Source organism: Sinohyriopsis cumingii, chromosome 6, assembly GCF_028554795.1.
Source record: "Sinohyriopsis cumingii isolate HCF-2022 chromosome 6, ASM2855479v2, whole genome shotgun sequence".
Lineage (NCBI taxonomy): Eukaryota > Metazoa > Mollusca > Bivalvia > Unionida > Unionidae > Sinohyriopsis > Sinohyriopsis cumingii.
The window spans coordinates 45,407,104-45,417,005 of NC_142966.1; the positions used below are offsets into that span (position 1 = coordinate 45,407,104).

The window sequence follows — 9,902 nt, forward strand, 5'->3', positions numbered from 1 at the left end:
GGGAGAAATTATGTATTTAAAATTATTCATTTGAATTGCATAGTGCTTATTGACAATTCGGACCAATTTGCCATTTTGGTATTATTGTGAATTTATTCAAGGTCATTGTGGATTATATCATTGTAATAAATCCAGATCAGCTGATCCAAGACTATTCGGACATTGGCACATTTAATACTGAAGTTCATGTGTTAAACTTGTACTTTCGAAGAACGTAATAATTATTTGGATTTATATTGAAACATTCTTTAAAATGTTCACTTTGTGTTCTATTGAAATAAATATATTTTTAAAATTTGAAGTACATTGGCTGTGTTTCCTTTTCTGTAACATTTTAAGTGTGAGATTTATTTCCAGTTAAATAATAATAATAGTAATAATAATAATAATAATAATAATAATAATAATAATAATAATAAAAACAAAAATAGGTTAAATGAGAAGAAAAAGAGAGGAGGAAGTAGAAGAATGTCCAAATTTAATCAGCGTATCTCAGTCAGTTACAATCTACTAATTGCCTTGAATCCATCGACTGAAGACTTCAAATATAACACCAGATCGTTCATAACCATATATTTGGCATGCAAATAATTGCATACAATTAGACACATTTTCAAATACATTCCCTAATGCATTGTGAAAGGTATTTACAACTGCCTTGATGAGTTTGTGTCACCTATCTAATGTTTTAAAGTGCATCCAAGAAGAAAGTTATGTATATATTGTAGCTGATTATCACTTCCCTTAGACACACATTTAGGATTGTTGCACAAATGTGGCATTTAGTAAAGTTAGCATCTCTAGTACACTTTGCCTATATAAGTTGTTAGGAACAATAGTATATTTACGTTCATATTGCGTGTATGTAAATGTTATTTTATATATACGTTTACAAATTTATTAATATAAAAGCTGAAAAATAAGCAAATTTTAAATTAGGAAAGAGTTTTACGATAACTCCCATTTATTTTTTTCTGTTTAAATCATTAAATTGAATTATCATCTCGAATGTAAGCATAAATTAGTTCCATGGTTTAGCATCAGAATATGTAGACTTTGTTCCATGCAAGGTGTTTTGGCAATTCTAAATTGTAGGCAAAATTAGATCTTAGATTATAGGGAAAGTTATTCCGGAAATATCCTTCTAAATATTTAAAATCCAGAATTTCAACTGCGGTATCACAGATGGCAACTGATATACGGTTATATTTTTATTTCGCAAATTCCATTAAATGTCCCCAGAAAGAAGCATGTTGTCTTATATTCCTTTATAATTACCCTAGTTTATTTCTCACCAATCCTCCATCCATGTAAAATATTGACTCAGATCACATTCTATGGAATTTACATTATTAATTGATAAGGAAATTGCAGTATTATGTGCAATTATATTGGTATCTAAAGTACGTGTATATTTGAAGCACAAATATATTCGATCTATTTAATAGCGTGAGAGTTGTTACCATTTTATATGGAACAGACTAGTTGTAACTGCTAATAGTGAATTCATAACAGTGGTAAAAAAGTTTTTAAATAGACAATTACATTACATTCGATTCACTTCATGACGAAATATAAAGAGAACAATTAAGATCAGCAAAAGCCAAACTATGACTAAGCAGTAATGTGTTAGTCCATAGGTATGTACAGAGTTAAATAACTATTATACATGTAGAATTTCTTGTGTGTCCAAATATTTTCCTATTCGTTAAAATTTCTCAGGATGTTAGGAAGATGGAGAAAGGGACAGTTGCATCGTGATATCATCTAAATATAACATATGCCATTTTGAAAATAATCTAATTTATTAAAACAATTACATTCGATTATGATTGAAACAGTCTGCCATTGTTGTATGCCTGTAAGATCATCTTCGACAGGTTCTAATTTTCATGCCGATCCAAATTATGAAACATGGTATTCCTGCAAAGATTGAAATTCGTTTAATAAATATCATGATATAAGTTATAAACCTCTATTTTTATACCTACCGTTACAATTTCGACATTTAGATTAATTTACTTAAACGAGACGTTGCTATTGCATAAGATAAAAATGTGGATCAATATAAGAACAAGTTCTTACTTACCATCATTGATATTTTGGATGTTATAGCACCAAATATGTATTATATGGTTCTGATTTACGCTTACAATTTAATGGGATACCGAATATTTGTGTTATCTCAGTGTCACTTAGGATATCCCAAATACAACATGATAAACTAGACTATTTCATATGTTTGGTATAGAAATTCCTCTAGATGCAAAAAATGACGAATTCATTTACTCGAGTCAATTGCTTCCAAAGACCCCATTGTCAAAAGCAAAGAAAATAAAACAAAGTAATCAGTGTTTTCAAACTTCGCTTGTTGTGAAACAAAAGCAAAATATATCAAGTTCTGATGATCTCTGTAAAATTGTTTACGAGAAATTGTCATCATATTCACAGAGAATGCTGCATGTGTTACATATACAAATCATGCTTACCCTTATTTCCCGTCTGCTTGCTATTTTCCGAGATGAGATCCTTGCATAAATATTATGAGGATAATAATCAGGAAGATAACTGAAAGGAGAAAGAGGCAGTGATGATGAAGAGAATGCAGAGTGTTTGAAAGGTTTCTAAATATTACAGAACTAAAATTATTTCGGATTTTTTTCACAAATTATTCTAGATATCTATGTTACTCTGATGTCTATGCAAAATGGTTTTACGAGATATTACATTTCTTCCATAAAAAAGAATAATAATCGTATTCAGAGAACCATTTACCAACGTTTTAAATTTAGATAATATCAATCTATGCTTTCTCGGTGGCAAAACGACCTCTTGTTAGTAATTGTTGTTTGATCACAAAAGACTTTAATAAACGACACTATGACAATTTACAAGTAATTGCAATACTAAGATTTGAACGAAATGATAGAGAAGCTGAAACCACTATGTGATATGATGATCATGTTGGTGGCTGAATTTCACATGTCGTTGGTGATAGGATTAAAACAAATTGAAGGAATTTAAATTATTATTCCAATTATAATCATCAATGCAATGTATTATTCCGCTGACGAAATAGAGATAATAAGACACATATTTATGATGGCCAAAATGTTATAATCTGAAAGACATTTTTATTGAGTTCCGTTTACCTTCAAGATTAAAACTTAATTAAAGTAAAATATTAGATTCGATGAAAAGCAAACCCCTTGGAATAATGAATCAAGACAAAATATCAAGTTATATCGCACTAGATCTCTCTCAAACATGGGCTAGTAGAAGAGCAGACATTATTTACGCATGCTTATGAGGTATTGCTACTTCCTATGAAATAAATTATTGTTTGAAGAAACGTCTATTATTAGTTCGGGTACGAAACGAGTATTCAGTATTAAATGATAACAATTAGGCACTCACATCCGTAGCCGCTCTGACCTCCTCCCCCAATGAAGCCGGAGACCATGCCGACGATGGAAAGTAATGCAAGTATGCAGAGGACTAACAACGTGTTCATGGCTAGGAAAGAAACAAACAATTATAAATTACTAACGTGGATAAAAATTAGAATATATATTAATCTAAAGAAGATAATAATATGTTTCCATGACATTGCAGGCTGTCCGATTCATCGGAAAATTATTGTTTATTGAATACTTCTGTCACGTTGATGCTTCAAACATATATGTCATTGTTGAGGAATTGAATTCATACACGCTAATAAAAATCGTTATTAATTGTATGTCAATGTTAAATCTTCTTATATAATTTTCTGATAATTGGTAAACACGCTAATATGTCAAATAAATAACGCTCACATTAAGTATTTTATCTGTGTTTTACTCACCTGCCATTATCCTAGACGTGATCTTATCGTTCCTGATTAGAACTGACCGACTTGGGAGAGTATTGGCAATATTATATAGGAAGGTTTTGCTGACTTAATATTATATATAGCAACTGCACACCATATGGAATTATATAATAATGGAGTGACACCAAATGTATAGCCATTTCCGGAATACGTATCAAAGAGCAGCAAACCAATCAATATCCCTCTCGGAGAATCGACGCAATCAGATATGCAATATTATAAAATTTGCCCATTTATATTCATTAGGCGGAAGTTGTAATATGTGATAGTCTATCAAAGAGGAGTTTCAAGCCTCAAGTATCCGAAAAACACCGTTGACCTTCATTATAGCTCCAAACAAATTGAAATAAGCTAAAAAATTCATAAATCTGCAATTCTGATTTCTCCTTTATTAGGTACACTGAATGCGATTGTATTCATATATCATAGATAAGTTTTGAAAGACATTATAATACATTAATCAATTGTCTATGAACAAAGGCGTTGCAGTCTAATAAGTGGTTGTCTAAAGAAAAGCCAGTAGCATTCAAAAACTATTATAATGTTAGAAAGGAATTATAACTGATGCAAGATCAGTTCCAGGGAATTTAACTATGGACTAGAAGGTGTGGTGTATGCTGTGTTTGTTCGATTGTCTGTGTGATTACATTGTAGTGATCGGCATATGTTAATTCAGATAAACAGAATGTTTCTTTCTTCCATTGTTGACAAAGATGGGTGAACGTTGCACATCAAAAGTATGAAAGTAGACGAATATAATAAAATCATCCAAATAGTTCTGTATGTTGATCCTATAGCATTTGAAAATAAAAATATTTATAATGAACAATTGCTCATTAAGGTAACTTTACAGTTATTTAATTATTAACACACTGACACGTCTAAACTTTAAGCGCTGGCTATTAGTGAAGTGAATGAAAAACATAGAGAAGAAACGATAGAGAGAACAATCAGAAAAAATAAAAGGGATAACTTCTGTCGCAACGTATACTTTTCTTGTTAAAGATCTAAATTATATGACATTCCTGCACTTGTTTTTATATAAATAGACTTAATAGTCTAGTAGAGTGTGCATTTATATATCTAAAACCACAAAATACAATATAATTGGATTCTAAGTTTTCCTATATTTGAATACTTAAAGGAAAATATCTAGATAGTAACTGAACCCACATTGGAACTATTTGTATTTACTCCAAATAGAATTAATATTTTATGATAGATCAGGCTTAACTATTTTATTATTTCAGAACAAAATATGATATTTGGATTGCCTATACATTGTTCGACTGAAATTAAAGTTTGGACGTTGATATTTCCCTTAGTATATTTCATTGATATTACCAGGTTCAATGACCGAATTTAGTTGTACGATATATTTGAATTCATTTTGCAAGATTGATAAGTCTCTGAAATTGTTTGAAATTAATGGTTATATTTGGAGATGATTTTAAAGGATTCAAAAACTTTGCAATAAACAGACTGTCTTGCTGTTGAAAACGTGTTTTACCGACGCTGTTATTTTGCTTCTGGCAAATGTCTCTCTCAATCTTCATATCTCTTCTCTCTTTCTCGCAAATGATTACGGAGAGCTTTTTCCCCACAACAATGTTTTAAAGATCAAAATATAATTTTTATGATTTTGAGAAATAATATCGTTTATGATTGTTCACATTATATATTAGCAACATTTAAATATATATCAAACGAACATACATAAAATATCTTTGATATATAGATAGATACTCACCGTCTCTTTAAGTGACATCAAAGCAGATTATTGTTGTGGAAAAGAAAGTGTCAGAGATAGATATAGATAGTGATATGAAGGAGGATGTTTTATATATTAGTTTAATTGATTAACAATCGGAACGAAACATTTGGCAATTTTAAACTCGAACAATTTCCAGACGTAGTATAGATTATAATTTATTTTTATTTGTACACAAGAATACAGTCAGAATTATAGTCCTCTCCTTTAGGCTTAAAAACTCCTTCGTGATTGATCCTATTGAAGTCTGATCCATAATATAAAGCCTCGTATTCCTAAAGAAACTAAAGCAAATTAGTCTAGGACACATGATATAAATTTTAATTTTCTTATATTTTTGGAGCAACTATTATTTTGTACCACATTTTGTCAACAAATTCTTAGAAAACACTGTATATGTTTAAAAGGAATTTGTATTAATATTAGAACTATACATTGTACCCACATACATATCGTTCTTATCACAACATCTCCGTATATTATGTGCATCTGCTTTACTAAATCAGCCGAAACATTTGTTTAAATAGAAGTATGTGTAATGGTGCAGAAACAAGGTCAAAAATCTTGTGTAATGAAATTGTTAACAGCGTATTTATTATTAATGTATTGTTAATAAATAAACTAATTCAATTAGTTGACACAAACATGGATAAGGTTCCGCCTACTCTAACTAGGAACCATTTTGTACAGGATATGTGATACAACATATGGGAGTGCATTGGAGTTCTCCAAATATCTGTGTCGTAGGTGACACAGTCCTGGTAAACATGTTACAAGTTTACAGTATTTATGTTCTTGGTTTTGTTTGTTTGTTTGGGTTTTGGTGGTGTGTGGGTTATTGTATGTTTTTCTACACATGTTATACAGTAATGAGGCCTCCTTACAGATATGCAGCATATCCACAAATTTTGTAGTAAGTACTCTAGATTTGTCAGTGGAGCACATCCACGTTATGCCTGCATTGGTACACGATATTTATAAATTCTACGACTTGATAACGGACCCGTTCCGCCGCCTATGATGAAAATGACATACAAGGAATTAACGTATGTTTCCCATTTAGCTTGCTTCTTGTATAGCACCGTTTGATTTTAGGCGAGCACGTCAGTACTTTTGTTTGGGTCATATCTGTGGAAACACCTTTGAGCGTAGTTCACATCTTTATGAAGCAAATGTTGCATTGAGTGATAGGAACTAACGATTCAGTGATGAGTCGTCTGCTAAAATGACCAATGAGACGCAAAGCAAACGAACAAAAGGAACCACACATATAAGGTGCGGCCCTTTTTCTGTACCACACAAAGTAGAAAAATATTTAGTCTGCTTGAAAAAGTCTTTCAGGAGGCGGCAGATGTTTCCTAGCATTACATGACTATTAAATTTGGGATATAACCTGAGCAATAGAATGTATTGAATAAAGTATCCTACAAACAATCAAAGCAATTTCTATACCCGTCTTGCAATAGGATTACGATATATATGTAATTAGAACAATTAACCAGTTTATTGTAGACGAATATTGTTTGAATCAGTTTTAAAACACTGGTACGTATTATTGCGATAATTAGTAATGTTTAACATACTCATCATCTCATCTTTACAATGGGTATTACTAACAGTTTTTCAAAGTTGCTCAGATATTACTAGTCATTGTCATGTAACTGTACTATTTAAGACGTTGCCAAATATGAATGCAATGCAATAACCTCGCCATAGACATAGGCCCTATTTGTGCTATGAGAACCAGTTGCGGAGCCAATTCCTTGTTGAAAGGAAATTTATAAAAACACACTGCTAGTGAAAATCTATTTTATTTAGTTTTCGATGTCATCAGTCAGTTCTATAATTTAAATCAAAGTACAATCAATATTGATAACTAACTTAAAGAACAGACATAATGAATGAAGAAACGAAAAAAGAACAAACAATTATAAATGTGAGAAAGGATAAGGAAATAAAAGAATTGCGAAATATATGAATTTTAGCACAAATGAAAAGAAACAAGTGGATAATAAAAGTCTATAACATTTTGCAAAATGGACACTATAATTTCATGAAGTCTGGAATGAAAATAATGGAACAATTGGATGCAAAATAAGTCATTGAGCGGATGTTACTACCTACAAAAAATGATTTATTAGACCGACGGCTAAACAATTATTTTCAGAGTTGATAAAGCATTTATCACCCAAATTAGGTAACGTAAGGTCTACAAAACAAGTCTTTATATTGCTGTAACTACTAAATCTTACGAATAGTGCATATCTACATACAATTGTGTAGATATCGATTAGAGTTTGTCAGTTTAGTTGAGAGAATTTAAGGTATGGTTATGCATAAGCATCATATTGAGTTAACGACGAGTTTGTTATGTTTGTTCCTAAGCAATACCGTGGTGAACCGCAGTTGTTTTGGGTAAAAGTTCAACTATAGCTACAGCTAGTAGGTGAACTCGTAACCTGGCCTATTTTTAACACGGCTGTTCACCGCGCGTGCACCGCGGCAGAGTTCATGGCGGAGTACATCACATACAATCATATCTATAATACACAGCAGTATATATAAGTATCAAAAGAACGTGCATTGCCATTTTTGACAGTGGCTTTTCTTTATTAACTCACATGACATGGAATGTTTATATCAGGCATGTCCGAAGACCTTTAGGGCTGAGGCTTGATAAGCAAACTTTAAAGTCACACCCTTATTATGTAAATAAGCGGACTGAACCAGGTAGCATGCCATTTATGGCCACTAATCTGTGCTCGCACAAGAAAGGCTTAGATAATCCATATTCTGTGCAAGGAATCGTTACAATGCGTCACAAATGATGAGTATTTTAAGAGAATCGTGCAATAAAAAGTCATGTTAGGGTTCTAAATTGTATTGAATATTTGAAGAGAATCATGCCAATAGAAACCATTTTTTATGTTCTAATTGTCATTGAGTATTTGACGAGAGTCATACCAACATAACCATGTGTTGGTTATAATTCGCATTGTGTTTGCTTCCTTCTAGTAGAAGATGTATACATAGATGAATTGAATCTATGATATTTTTAGTGATTCAGCTGTGAATTGCATTTCAGCGACATTGTAATATACGTTGAAGAGAGAATGATCTTTATAAAGTTTTCCTGGACATATCTCACCAATATGTTGCTTTCTGTTTACTGTTTTTATTGTAGTTTGCTGCATCATTGTCAATACCAGTAATTATTTCATAGAATTATTTAATTTTCTTAAAGTTGATACGATTAACATCCTATCAATAAGGTCCTTGAGTTTATAGGTAGAGGAAATCCCTTTGTAAATATTCTATATGTATTAAGTATCTTACGCGATAATCCCTTGCAGATTTCTGTTATAATTTGCCCTTGTAATCAAGGGAGAATACAATGGGCAGATGTATAGATTATACAATTTATTTCAAATGACTATCCATTTTTAAGCAAACGCGTTATCTAAACCAAAATAGCAAATGCCAATTAGCCATGCATATGATTCCCTATGTCATTACCTGATCCACATCTGCTACTTACGATACTTAACCAAGGGGTCTGAAATAGCTGTGGAAATTTTCTCCAGCGTGATTTATCTCCCTTACATCTTGTATAGGCCGCCATAAGTTCACTATGTGATTCCTAATCACATATTTGAGTAGATCGATAGTACTATCATAAAGCAACATTTGGTTCATTACTCGTTTGGTTACTGGTGTGTATATTTTTAAATATATAATCAATACTTGGTTTGATTGGGCAGAACGCGCTGTAAGGTATTTCCTTTACAGGCTTTGGTTAGTCCGGGTGCCATCGGTAAAATAGACGTCTTCCTGACAAAGTTCTCTTGGGAATTGCAATCGTTTTATAGCCAGTATAACTGGTTTGTAATTAACTGTTTTTCTACAAGTGTATGTATTATATATATCTTCCTCAGAGTGAACAGAAGAGTATTCAGATGACATATAGATCAATCAATTTTATGTTCTACTTGATAATAATAATAATAATAATAATAATAATAATAATAATAATACAAAAAATAATAATGACACTTAATTTTAGTAATACATTTATTATGTCAATAACTTGTAAACCGCTTGTCTGGTCAATAACGATTTATGTAGGATTTATAGAAAGCATGGAAGATAATAAAACGTTTGCTCGATCTGTGAATACAGTTTTGAAACATGAAATAATTAGCATACATGTAGTCATTTGATATCCCCAGAAGTTGCTAAACATCTCCAATATCAGTACAA

At 31.4% G+C, this 9,902-nt stretch overlaps 1 long non-coding RNA gene across 1 annotated transcript; it reads right to left on the minus strand.

Annotated features, from left to right (window-relative positions):
- Nucleotides 1–1,792: 1,792 nt before the first annotated feature.
- LOC149796840 (uncharacterized) lies at nucleotides 1,793–3,902 on the minus strand. The gene is made up of 4 exons (XR_016421473.1): nucleotides 3,845–3,902; nucleotides 3,418–3,516; nucleotides 2,490–2,568; nucleotides 1,793–1,923 (listed from the first exon to the last, which is right to left on the minus strand). It is a non-coding gene; the product is annotated as an uncharacterized LOC149796840 (long non-coding RNA).
- Between the last annotated feature and the right edge of the window lie 6,000 nt (nucleotides 3,903–9,902).